The sequence below is a fragment of the Herpailurus yagouaroundi genome, unplaced genomic scaffold (genome assembly GCF_014898765.1).
Source record: "Herpailurus yagouaroundi ecotype Mexico unplaced genomic scaffold, PumYag 188, whole genome shotgun sequence".
Lineage (NCBI taxonomy): Eukaryota > Metazoa > Chordata > Mammalia > Carnivora > Felidae > Herpailurus > Herpailurus yagouaroundi.
The window spans coordinates 37,296,496-37,308,695 of record NW_024412419.1 but is presented as its reverse complement, the minus strand read 5'-3'; the positions used below and the strand labels follow the sequence as shown (position 1 = coordinate 37,308,695).

The 12,200-nt window shown below is 50.1% G+C and overlaps 2 long non-coding RNA genes across 2 annotated transcripts in view; both read left to right on the top strand.

Annotated features, from left to right (window-relative positions):
• The window catches only part of LOC121044436 (uncharacterized), a 69,755-nt gene extending 64,538 nt beyond the window's left edge, over nucleotides 1-5,217 (top strand). The window contains exon 2 of the long non-coding RNA XR_005797309.1: nucleotides 4,711-5,217. This is a non-coding gene — a long non-coding RNA (uncharacterized LOC121044436). The remainder of the gene's footprint in view (nucleotides 1-4,710) is intronic.
• Nucleotides 1-12,200, top strand: part of LOC121044439 (uncharacterized) — a 124,045-nt gene that overhangs the window by 65,225 nt on the left and 46,620 nt on the right. The gene's annotated exons all lie outside the window — the stretch shown is intronic.

Here is a 12,200-nt window from a genome sequence, read left to right as displayed (position 1 = left end):
TAATCACTGGTGTGGGTTTAGTATCCCAAAGGGCTCAGCCTATGCCAGGCAGATGAGCAGTACCCAAAAAAGGAGATTGAGGGGCACATCGTACCCACCTTCCTCCCCAGGTCACTCCAAGAACTTGTTGAAAATCTCAAATAGCCTCTGAGTTGCTGGCTCTTTCCTGCCACCGTGGGGATCTCAGGAGAGAACCATCCAGTGAAGAACTTGCGAACAGTTGACTAAATGGAGAACATCAGTACATGGCCAATGTGCAGTCACCCGCGGTCACTAGGGACCAAGCCCATGTCCCCTTTTCCAAGAGCATCACTAGGTCTTCTGAACATCAGTCACCACTGGGGATTCTTAGGCGTGTGTCTGAACCACCCTGAGACATCCCTGGGCCCCACTGCCAAAGTTTCCAATCTAGAAGGTCCGGGAAAGGGCTTGCAGATTTGCATTTCTAACAAATTCTCAGGTGATGTGATGCTGCTGGTCCAAAGACGCGTGTTGAGAAACACTGGTTAGGGCCATGGGCCGTGGGTGATGGGAATACTTAAAAGGCCAATGTCTGATGGACCTGTTGGTTGTCTCCATCTTCCCTCCAGCGCCAAGTCCCTTTGTGCTCTCAGCACTGCCTCTACGATAAACCCAGTCCTTCAGAGTTTTGTCTCTCTTCGTAACTAGAGAGCAAGTTTACCCGTAGTTTTGGACTTCCACGGCGTCAACCAGACTACAGGTCTGCTAAAATGGGTTTGAGGTTTAGTTCTTTGAAAAGTGGGTTTTATCTCAAGGGTAGTGAAAGTGGCCAAGGTGAGGGGGTGGGGTGGCAGGACTGGACCAGGAAATAATCCAGTGAGGGCCACCCTTGGGTGGCCCAACACTCTTGTCTCCATTTCCATCTTCAGTACAGATGGAGGGAGGTATTTAATAGGTACCTCTCTGTGCCAAAAGATGGGCAAACTTCCAAGATCCATGGGGGAGCAAGCTGATTGAATCACCTGTGAGCTCCTGTTCAGCCCAGAAAGGGGGCCGAACATCTTGATCGGGATGCGAGGTGGGAAGGTGGGACTATTTTACTAGCTACTTGCAGAACTCCCTGTTGTCTTCCAGGTGAGAGGGATGAGCCTACTAGCACCAGCCTGAGAGGGCCGATGCCACGCGTAAGGGAGGGCACACGTCTGAAACTGTGTCTGACATATGGGATGTGCCCAATAAATGGTGGCCGAGAGGACCTGGGTGTGTTCTGGGGCAGCCCGGGGATAGGCTCGTGCTCTGCTAACAGGGGTTTTGAGGGACACGGAGTCTTTTCTGAACCACGTGTAGGTCTGTAATGATGCGTGGAACACTTTGCAAAAACTGCTTCTCAGGGGACATCCCCTCAGGAAAGGCTCTCGATCTGCTCAGAGTTACGTGGCTTTGGCTCTAGAAATGGGAGCCCCCTTCAGAAACCAGGGAAGGGGGGCCCCTCAAGCGTGGGCTTCTCCCTCCCCTGCCCTGACATGTCTGGCAGCCCAGAAGCCTAATAATTTACACAAGGGACCCGTATCACTTATCTCCGAAGTTAATCTGTGATCATTTTTGGCTGTGGCCTCGCAGTTTTAACTTTCTGAGAAACGAAAACCAGTGGAGTCCCAAGAGCTGGGCACCTCGGTGTTGTTGAATACACTCTATCCTCCTGGGCGGCTGTTTCGAAATCTCAAAAAGTTGGCTCCCAACCCTGTCAGACTCCACCATGAGTCAGCACGAACAGGATGTGAGTGCCTGGCCTGTCATTTTCCCAAGCGGTGACCAAGACTCTGGTGCAGAACAGGCTCAAGTGTGTGATCTGTACATGGGTGGCTGGGGGCTCCGGCTTGGCCTTTCAGCGGTGAGACATTGACAGCACCATGGATGTTACAGCAAACTGAAGTCTCTGGCTTTGCTCCCCCGCCCCCGTGCCCCGGTCCTTACTGCCTGGGAAAGAGGCTTGGGTGAAACCATCCAGTGAACCATCTGGTCTGGGGGTGGATGTCTGAGCTACTGCTTTCTTCCCCCTTCTCAGTTTCCCAGGCCTGGAGCCTCTCCTCTGCCATTAGGAACGGAAAGGGAAGGATCCGGGAGCTAGCTCAGGGAACATCCAGAAGGTCGCCTGGGCTCCATTTCGGGTCCACGACGAGGGCTTGTGTTTGCGGTGTGATGTTTGTGACCCTGGGGCCGTGCCTCAGATCTGAAGGAAAGTGAAGTCGTGTGTGCAGGGGGAGACCTACGGGGGGCGCCCTTCAATACTAGAGATGTAATTCAGCCAGACTGGGCGTGAGCACGGGAAGAACATGCGACCTTTGGGACTGTCCAGTGTGAGGCTGGTGGTTTCCACCAACTATCGGTGGATGCTGGCATGTGGGAAGCCACATGTGTGACTGGCTCTTAATTAGGGGCAAATCTTTTAAAGTTCCTGAATGGGCTCTCTTAGGTTGTTTTTTGAATGGTAACTACATAGCCGGCCAACATGGAGCCATTATGGATTTTACTTATCCATGCAAGAGCTCCTGAACAAGCTAGCTCTGAATGTGGGGACCAGGTAGGAGGGATCCACATCTCGGTCCCAGCAGGGTCCCTTCCAGTCTGATCTTAGGACAGTTGCCAACTTCCTCCCTGCGGGTGCCTGTAACATGAAGGTTGAGCACATGATCCTTAAAGCCCCGCCACGTGTCACTCTGTGATTTTGGTCAAGGACTGCATGGTTGGATGTCTGTTACTGGAGTCTGCCCAGGCTGTCATACTTTGGTGTTTCATCCCTCAGAAGTGGGGTAACTGGAGGACAGCACAACGGTGACACTAGAGGACCCAGGTTTTCCCTGGCTGACACATTTCTTCGCTCCTATTTTCCCTTTGCCCACCCAGGAAGGCACTGCATACGAAATCTTGGGGTCAGTTTCCAGACGTTAGGTCACAATAGAAAATGCCAGCTCATAGGACACAAGTCAGGAAGCTGGTTTTCCCAACAGATTCATCTGGGCAACGTTCTTCCCAGAATGTTAGATACCACAGAGCCAGATTTATCACCTTTCAGAAAGCCCGGTATTTCACTGCCACTGGCAAATGGGGCCCTTGACAAAAAAACAAAAAACACAAAACAAAACAAAACAAAGCAAAACAACAATAACAAAAACCCTCAGGCTGCAGGAGTTGATGTGAATCAGCTAACGCATTTGCACAGAAGGTTAGGGGAAAGGTAGAAGGAACAACGATACAGAGTTTCCAGAAATAAATTACAGACTATCACAAGTGCCACGCAAGTGTTGGGAACAGCAGGGACGATGAGTCTTAAGGGGAGATTGAAACTCTGCCACTCAATAGAACTCTGCCGGCAAAGGCTCCAAAGTCTCCTTGTGCAAAAAGGGTGTGGGAAGCACACAATGAATGAATTTCAACAGCTTTCTTTATTTCCTAGCTTCTCAGCGTCTTTTGTATGCTACTGTGCTTTGTGAATGAATCTCCAGGGGGAGGATGGAGTTTTTCCAAAATCGGGCACCCCTTTCCTCCCTTTTTACAGAGAATTTTGCGCCATTAACAAAGGTCAGGAAATGGGCAGGGGCAGGGGCAGCCGGTTTTCCTGGGAGACTCAGGGCTGCATCTTGGGCAGGTTGCACATGGAGGGGACGGCAGACCCAAGGAAGCTCTGAGTAGACAGGCAGAGCCCGTATCTTCTCTGCCCATCAGCAAGCAGTGCCCGGTCAGAGAACACGTCTGCAAAAGCACAGACTGGTGTGGATTTGACCTCCCTCCCATGGCAGTTCTGTCTCCTGCCTTCTCTTCCTCCCCTGGAATGTCTGAGCCACAGATTTAAACGCAAAGCTGGCTTGCAGGGCCGTGATCTTTGGGAGAGGGGACATCGTCTATCTTCCTGCATTGACCTGTCCCTCTGCCTGCCTTTGGAATGATCCTTTCACTTGTTTGGGAACTGAGAATAAGCTTCCGCAAACTACCTGCTGCTTGGGAGCCAAACCGTACTGGTCTCAAGTGGCAAAGTGGTTTCAATTAGACCCTCTGTCCTGAGAGCTGTGTCAGCCCTGTGCTGTCCTCAGGGCTTTTGTATGGTCAGGGGCCCCTTCTCCCTCCACCTCACTGAGACTCCTTGGTGGAAGTCGCTCCATTCGCGATGTTTTGGTGCACCTGCTAATTCTCTTGGGATGGAAAGAGGACAGGGGACCAGAAGTTCAGCCTCCATATTCCTTGTCCCTCCTCACTGGGCTGCAATTCCCCGGTGACCTCTCTCACGTCTCTCTGGACCCTTGAGGAGTGCTGCTCGGTGTAGCACCTGGGCAAACACTGAGCAAATACCAGACTTGTCCTGAAAGTCCTGTGTGACCCTTTAGCAAGGCCAACAGGAGCACGTAGGGGAAGAGCCTCAATGTGCCCCAGCAGTAGACCCTGACCCAGAAGGTCAGAACTAACTTCAGCTTTCAGTAAACAGGTAGTGGGCTTCTGGGAACATCTGCCTTTTCTGTCTCTTGTGAATTATTTTTAAACGAACGCCCTGCTGCCCACCCGCCCCCCCCCCCCATCATCAAAGCCCGCAATTTTCGTTGATTATCGCTGTTTGAATAGGTGGTGATAAATTTGATTCCCCAGCTCACTGTGGCATTTATGATCTGTCTTTCCCTTTTCGGTTTCCATGTACTGGAGTGACTGTCTCTCAATGCGGTTGGCAGTGACCTGTGTTTTTCATGCATGTTTTTGTTTCAGAATAACTGGGAGGTGAAACAAGAAGCTCTATGACGCAGTTGATCGAAAATGACACAGACACAGAAAAGTCAGGACTCGGCCCCCTCCAGTGCCTCCACCTGCTGCCCACAGCCAGAGTGCAGGTGAAGGGTTTCCCCTGGGGCTTGATCCTAACTAAACCCCGGAAGACGTTTGGAACTCTTTTTCCACACCTACTCTAATCGTGGCCTGTTAATGATCACACTAAAATCATCACTAACTTTGAGCCTTCTACTGGAAACCTCTGTCTTCTCAGCTGCCTCCTTTTCTTCCCCCACACCTCAGTCACCTTCGTTCCACGAGGTTTCTTGGGCTCATACTGTTAAGGCATGTTCTAGAGTTGAGTTGGATGGGACCCACTCTGTCCCTCCCCCTTCCCAGCACTTACCAATATCAACAATTATGCTGTTTGTTCACTCATTAATTGGCCGTGTACCTCTCAACCTGCTTTCCAAATTTCAGTTCAATAAAGGAAGATTCTAGTCTGTCTCATTGCCCAGTCTGTCCTCAGCACCTGGCGCTCTGCTCAATAATTAGGTGTTGACTGGATCCATCATCTTATCACTTCTCATACCGACTCTGTGATATTGAGTTGCCCAGTATTCTAACCACTGTTTGGTGGATGAGGAAATTGTGAATCCATTTACCTCTGGTGATCTAAGGGGGTAAATGGAGTGGCCAAGGTGGGGACACAGGCTTTCTGTCAGTATACTGGCCGGCAGGAAAGGTTGATCATAAACTCTCTATTACCTGGATAATCAGATTCTCACCTGAAACCAAGTTTTGCCTTGCAAATCAATGTCCTTAAGTTCAATCTCATTTGCTTATGTTCCTGGAAGATTAAAGGCAACCATGTAGCAGAGGGATGCGTCCTCAGTGGGGAGTCTGGAGTATGGGGCCCTTGTCCTCGCTCTGCAAGCTGTTGCCTGGGTGAATCATCTAACTTCTCTAGGCACTACTTTCCTCGGCAGAACACCAAGAAGACCAGATGATCCCAAAGATCCCACCCTGCCCTGAGGTTCCTTTCCCTTCTCTGCCAATTCTGTTTTTCAGAGTCTAGAACTCTGAGGAGGCAGTGCAGAAAGGTATCGTGGGGAAACACAGGCAAAACCCCTGAGAATACACAGAGCCCAAGCCCAGTTGTGGGTTTACGGACGTGCCCCATGGGGTGCTCACACATACCGAAACCCCTTTAGACACATCCCTGTCCTGGTATATTTCGTTCTCAAGAACAACAGGAGGAGCAAAATAAATTGAACACACAATTCTAGATGGATGGGGCAATGGTTCTGAACCCTGGCCAGACATCAGAATTACCCAGGAGTTTTCAAAAATCCAAATGCCCAGGCTCCACCAGCACCATTCACAACAAAATTTGGAATGGTGGGGGCAGACATGAGTATTTTTTTTTTTTTTTTTTGCTCCCCAGGTAATTCTGTCATGTAGCCAAGGTGAAGAACGGTTGATCTGGGGCCATGTTGCCCAATATGGCTAGTAACCACGAGCCACATGTATCTCCTGAAAACTTAAAACGTGGCTGTGTGACTGAGGAGCTACATTTGTAATTCCTTTTTATTTTAGTTAATTTAAATGTAAATATCCACATGGGGCTGTGCTTGTTGCATTGGAAAGCACAGATCTAGAACACAGGTATCATCACAGAAAGTTCTACCAGACAGCTCTGTCTGGGTGAACTCTGAGGCCTATAACCACCAAGCGAAGTTACACTGAGTGCAAGGGAAGTTTAAGGTAATTATCTCAGTCTGTTAATTTGACTAGGGCCCGCTCTCCTGTCTTGGGCCTGCAATATATTTTTCATCCACCGCTTGAGCCCGGGCCTGGGCAGCAGCAGGAACAACACGCTTTCAAAGCAGTGCATGGTAGGATCCAGAAGAATTTACAATACCTACAAAGGTCCAAGGCTCTGACTCAAGTCATCTGGCATTTACTCTGGCTATCCCTTCGGTTTGCATCTTTGAAGCCCCAGCTCTGGAAAGGGAGCTGTCTGAATGATTGTTTCATTACCAGAATGTAGGACAGTGGGAAGCAGGCCTTCCAGGAAGAACTTTTGGAAAAGCAGATTGCCCGCGGGGGGGGGGGGGGGGGGGAGGGGTGGAGTTTTGCAGGAGTTTGGAGTTTTGTAGGAATTCAGGCTTTGAGATGGGCTCACTGAGGCCACTCAGCCAACTCAGCCAGTTTGGGGTTACAGCTGGAGAAACAGAAGCCAAAGCTGAATCATTTTCTGCTTATCACTCAGAGACTGTCAGAGTTTTTTTTCTTTTTTTGGAGGGAAAGCACCTTACAACAAATAATAATACTATTTTGAATTTCGAAGCTTTCCCTTTTTCAAAGCACTTTACCACCTCTGACTTATTTTGTCCTCACAACAAGGCCATAACCTAAGTAGGGAAAGGGTTTTTAGTGCCTGTCTAACACCCTGAGCAAAAGCTCAATATTATGGAAAGAATTAAATAGTAAAAGTGGAGACTCTGGGGCATTATTTTGTCCTCTCTGGTCACACTCAAGCACGTGGCAGCATAGCTAGAACCAAACATACCTGAATGTTGCAGTCTTACAGTGGATTGTGTTTTTCAAAAGAACATAGGCTTCACATTTGTTCTGTCTCATTTCACCCTAGCTTTCTAACTCCTGCGAGTTGATGGTTGGAGGCCATTTTTTCCTCAGAGGTTTGTGTGACTGGCAAAGGTGATAAATACACCTTCAGTGTCTCCCCACCCCCACCCCCAAGTTAGTTTTAAAGTGGAGTGTGGGACAGAACAGAGGACAGGGCCCCTGTGGGTCTCCATGGAAATATCTCTGCTTCCCTCCAAAGGACAGAACTGGAGCAAAAAAAAAAAAAAAAAAAGCCATAGACCGACACGGTCACCTTGGAGCCTTCAACTCTCTCTACGTGTAGAGCTGCCGAGAATCGTTTCAAACCTCACTTGCCAGTGGGGAGAAAACACCCAAGAGTCTGTGTTGAGATCGAGTGGGTGGCCTAGCCAGGACGGCCATCTCCAGCAGCGGGCATGGGAGTAGAGGTAGCAGGACCGAGGTAATGCCATGGTCTGACCTCTTTGGGAAGGTTGTCCCAGCCACTGTGAATTCTCCTGGTCATTCCATCATCTGGCCCATCTTTGGTATCTTATGTACCTAGGATACGATGAGAGGTTTTCAGATGCTTTACTGAAAGCAAGACGCACTTTCTGGGGCATTCCCCTAATCGACTGTTCTGGTGAAGCTCGTCAAAACAGGAAATGAGGTTAGCATGGAATGACTTTCTCTTAGAGAACTCGTGGTGCCTCTTAAAGACCACCACTTTCTTCCCAAATGCTTGTGAACTTTGTCTGATGCCTCTTCTGGGTTTGCCCGGAAACTGGAGTTGAGTCTGCTCTTCTGTAGTTTTTAGAACCCGTTCCTTCGGAAAATGGTGGTGATACTTGCTCGTTCCCAGCCTTCCAGCCCCTCTCCCTTGCACCTCAGTATCTCGAAGATGTCTGCAAGTTGCTCTGGAGTTAGAGGTGCGCATACCTCAAGCCCAGCAAGAACGTGGCTCCGTGCACGTGCCCTTGGCTGAGGTGGTCACACGGGGGCTTTAGGGAGCTCCCTCCTCATGCTGCTTGGCCCCCATGCTCCCTTTTCATCAGCTGTGCCAGTAAGAGAAACGAATCCAGCGGACGAAAACTTAGTGAAAACAATCCACTTTCTTGCCCTGCTCCACGTGTGGGCATCTGGCTCAGAAAGGCACCGTAGTTGAAACAGCTGTGCCCAGCTTCCTTCATGTGAATCCCCACGCAGGGTTCTTTGACTCAGTTTTCAAAAGCAGTGAGGGTTTCATAGTCTGGGCGAGCGGCAACACGCTTATCTCTGCTGAGGCTTTCTGACAAATGGCTTGACCTCAAATTTCTAGATTTACATGTCTTTTTGTTAACACTGAGATCCTTTCGAGTCACATTTGCTTTTCCCCAGTAGAAGGGAGTCAACCTGGAGAACGTCTGGCCTTGAGTCACAGGTGTCCACGGAGGACTGATGTCTCCAAATATGAGAAGTGGATTACCTCCTGGAGGTCTGCCTATGCATAATGCTCTCACTTCTGTAATCAGGGGTCTGCCTCCCTTTTAACATGACGTAGCAGGACCTCAAAAGCCACTCTGGGTCCCCATGATGAGTGGGACCTGCTCTCCTTTAACCTGGGGTCCCTGCCTCACTTTTTCCAGGTCTACAACAGGTACCGCCTTTTCAGGGACGGTCACTTAAGTGGTTGGATGAATAAACGTGCACCTAGAACAATCCCAGCTACCACCTGAGGCTTTCATTTGTTCGGGACACAACTTTTGGTGGTTCACACGTTACAGTTAGCTCTTGAACCACATGGGGGTTGGGGGCACCAACGCCCCACACAGTTGAAAATCTGCCTATGGCTTTTGATCCCCCCCAAAGCTCAACTACGAATGGCCTACTATTCACCGGAACCCTTACCAATAACAAACGGTTGATTCACACATACTTTGTTATACGTATTATTTTTACCAGGCAGTGAGCCTGAGAAAACAATATTAAGCAAATTACAAAGAAGGGAAAATACGTCACAGTGCTGCACTGTAAAACATCCAGGTATAAGTGGGTCTGCTCAGTTCAAACCCATGTTGTTCAAGGGTCTGCCTCATCACAGGCCCCAGAGATGGCATTATTATCCTTTAGTTTCAGTTAAGAAAACTGAGTTTCGGGGCACCTGGGTGGCTCCGTCGGTTAAGCGTCCGACTCCTGATTTTGGCTCAGGTCATGATCTCACGGTCGGGTGTGTGAGTTCAAGCCCCGCATCGGGTTCTGCACTGACAGTGCAGAGCCTGCTTGGGATTCTCTTCCTCTCCGTCTCTCTGCCCCTCCCCTGCTCGTGCTCTCTCCCTCTCTCTCTCAAAATAAGTAAATAAAATGTTAAAAAAAAAAAAAAAAAAAAGAGCGTGACTAGTAAGTGACAGAGGAAAGATAGCTGAACATAACTGAAAACAGAAGGCAATCAAAAGTCCAAGGGTCCCTGCCGAGTCCTGGGCACCCCCTCCGCTGAGCAGAACTTCAGGCCCACGCGGCAGCCACCTGAGACTTTTCCTTCCTCCCTCAACACTGGCAGCCATGTTGGTCTTGCCTCCTGCCCTCTTAGCAGAGGGTCTTTGGCGGGGCGGGGGGCAGGATGTGGATACACTTTGGTTCTGCAAACTGCCCACTACTCCAAGTGTGGTTGGAAGGTCAAAAAAGGCAGAGGTCCCACCCTGGTCCCTGGCGTCAGAATCTGCCTTCTCACCAGATCCCAGAAGCCCTGTGAGCACAACTGCTAGAGCTCAGCTCTCTGGGCCTCTTGAGGTCAGAGCTCTGTGGTAACACCTTCTACCTCCAGAGCCCAACGTGTGCCTGCCTTACGTAGGTGGTGAGGAAATGTTGGTAAAGTGAATTTGGTCTTTATTCTTCTGAGAAGCTAGTTGGGGAATTTGGGGGGAATCAGTCAGAGGCTCTCTGGGGTCCCAGGCAGGCCCCCACCCCTCAGCAAACAGTGAGGTTGTGTGAGAGTCAAGGGGACGGAGAAGGGTATTGGGCTAAGAAACCATAAAAAGAGTTACATCAGTAGAAGGGGTTGCTGCTGCTGTTTGAGGGAGAAAAGCAAAAACATCCAAAACAGGGTCCCGCCTGCAGCCCTTAGCGATTCTTACTCCATTATTTTCATCTTTGGAACCTCTAGAGGCGGTAGAACACAGCCCTGTAATCGGTCACTGTCTTTAGGTTACCTTCCGTCCATCTGCTGTTTTCTTTCCTCTAGAAGTTAACTTTACCGACAGTAACTCCCCCCCCACTCCTGTCATCTCCTTGAGAAGGAAAAGCTATTTGGCGGTTCATCGACGGCTCTGGCATGGCTGCCTTACCACGAGCACAGTCAACAACGGGAGCGTGAGCATGAGCGTGTGCGCGTGCACGCGTGTGTGTGTGTGGGGGGGGTGACCGTGGGTGTCGGTAGCGCGCGAGCACCTGTGTACGTGCCGCGGTGTGCGTGGTGGGTGTCTGTGCGTGGGTGGAGGGGGCGTGGGGGCAGGCGTGTTGTGTATACCGTGGGTGTCCCTGCTGTGCGCAGGCGGGTGGGTAAGCGGGTTTATCTGGGATGTGTGCGGGTTGTGGGTGGGTGTGTTTGTGCGCGGCACGGGTGTTGAGCACACCCCTTATTGGGGGGCTCTCTTCAGAGCCCCGCAGAGCTCCACATGGCACCACCCGAAGAGGAGGCAGCACCTCAGGAAGGATGTACCCAGGACAGGGTCACCTGAACAGAGGCCCCATCCTCCTGCCCTCCTCACTGACCTAGGGCCAGTCGAGGGGCGCATCGGCCTCCAAGTGTCGTGTCTGGTGTCCGTGCTGGAGGACTACGTCTCCTGCTGGCACCCACAGCAATGCCTTTTCTTGCACAGGCAGCCAAGGCCAACCATGGATCTACTGGGCTGCAATATGCTGACAACAGATGAGGGTGACCCACCCGGTCCCCGGAGCAGCTGGTGCCCGGTCTGCTGTCCGCATGGCCCCCGCCCCAGCCCTCACATGCAGTCCCTCGGCAACAGCACTGCTCGTGTTAGGTAAAGGCTGCCTCACTTTCCTTGACACGTCTCTTCCGAAGACAGTCATGGCCCCTGAAGGCATGGCCAGTGCTGGGGCCTTTCCTTTAGGGTTGGAACAATGGAGACCCCATTAATTACAAGACTCAGGCAGACGCGCCCCCAGTTCTGGTCTTTGGCGGGGCGGGGGGGGCGCCTGGTCCCTGGCAAGCTGTGGGATCTCTGAGCTTTGGTTTCCAACTTCACCCTGTCAACTAGGAGGCTTTTTGCAGTAATGCACGAAAGCATAGTGTACAGATTCAATTATGGTGGCTGTGATCATTATTATTTTCATTTGTAAAGATTGAGGATTAAAAAAAAAAAAACAAATATATCAGGAAATAGTAGGAACATACCGTCAGTGAAAATACTTGGGTAGGGTCCTAATGACCTAAGCTATAAATATAAAATATGAAAAGGAAGAAAAGATCTAAAAGGCAGGGGGGTCAAGACAGCAGTCTCAGAAAAGGAGAATAGTCTTAGAGAGAGAGAGAGAGAGAGAGCATGCGAGTGAGAGCTGGAGAAACATAGGACCAGCCTTCCAGAACTCTGCTTCCTCTTCTTGGGACAAGCGTGACAGGCCCTGATTCCGAATCTGCAGAGCCAGACGTGGTATAGAAGCATCGATTTGCTTTAATGTAAATATTTTGATGTCTTTCTTTGCCTGAACTTTTAACCTTGCTGGTAAACAGGGTAGGTAGAATAAATGATTGTTTTTCTGAGAACTGACTTTTGAGGAAACAGGGGGGGAAAAAGGATTTTTATTAGCTAATTGTCAGTCTTGTGCATGATTGAAAACCTCACTTTTCTGCTTCTCAAAATCTGCTTCAGGAGACCAAGAACTGC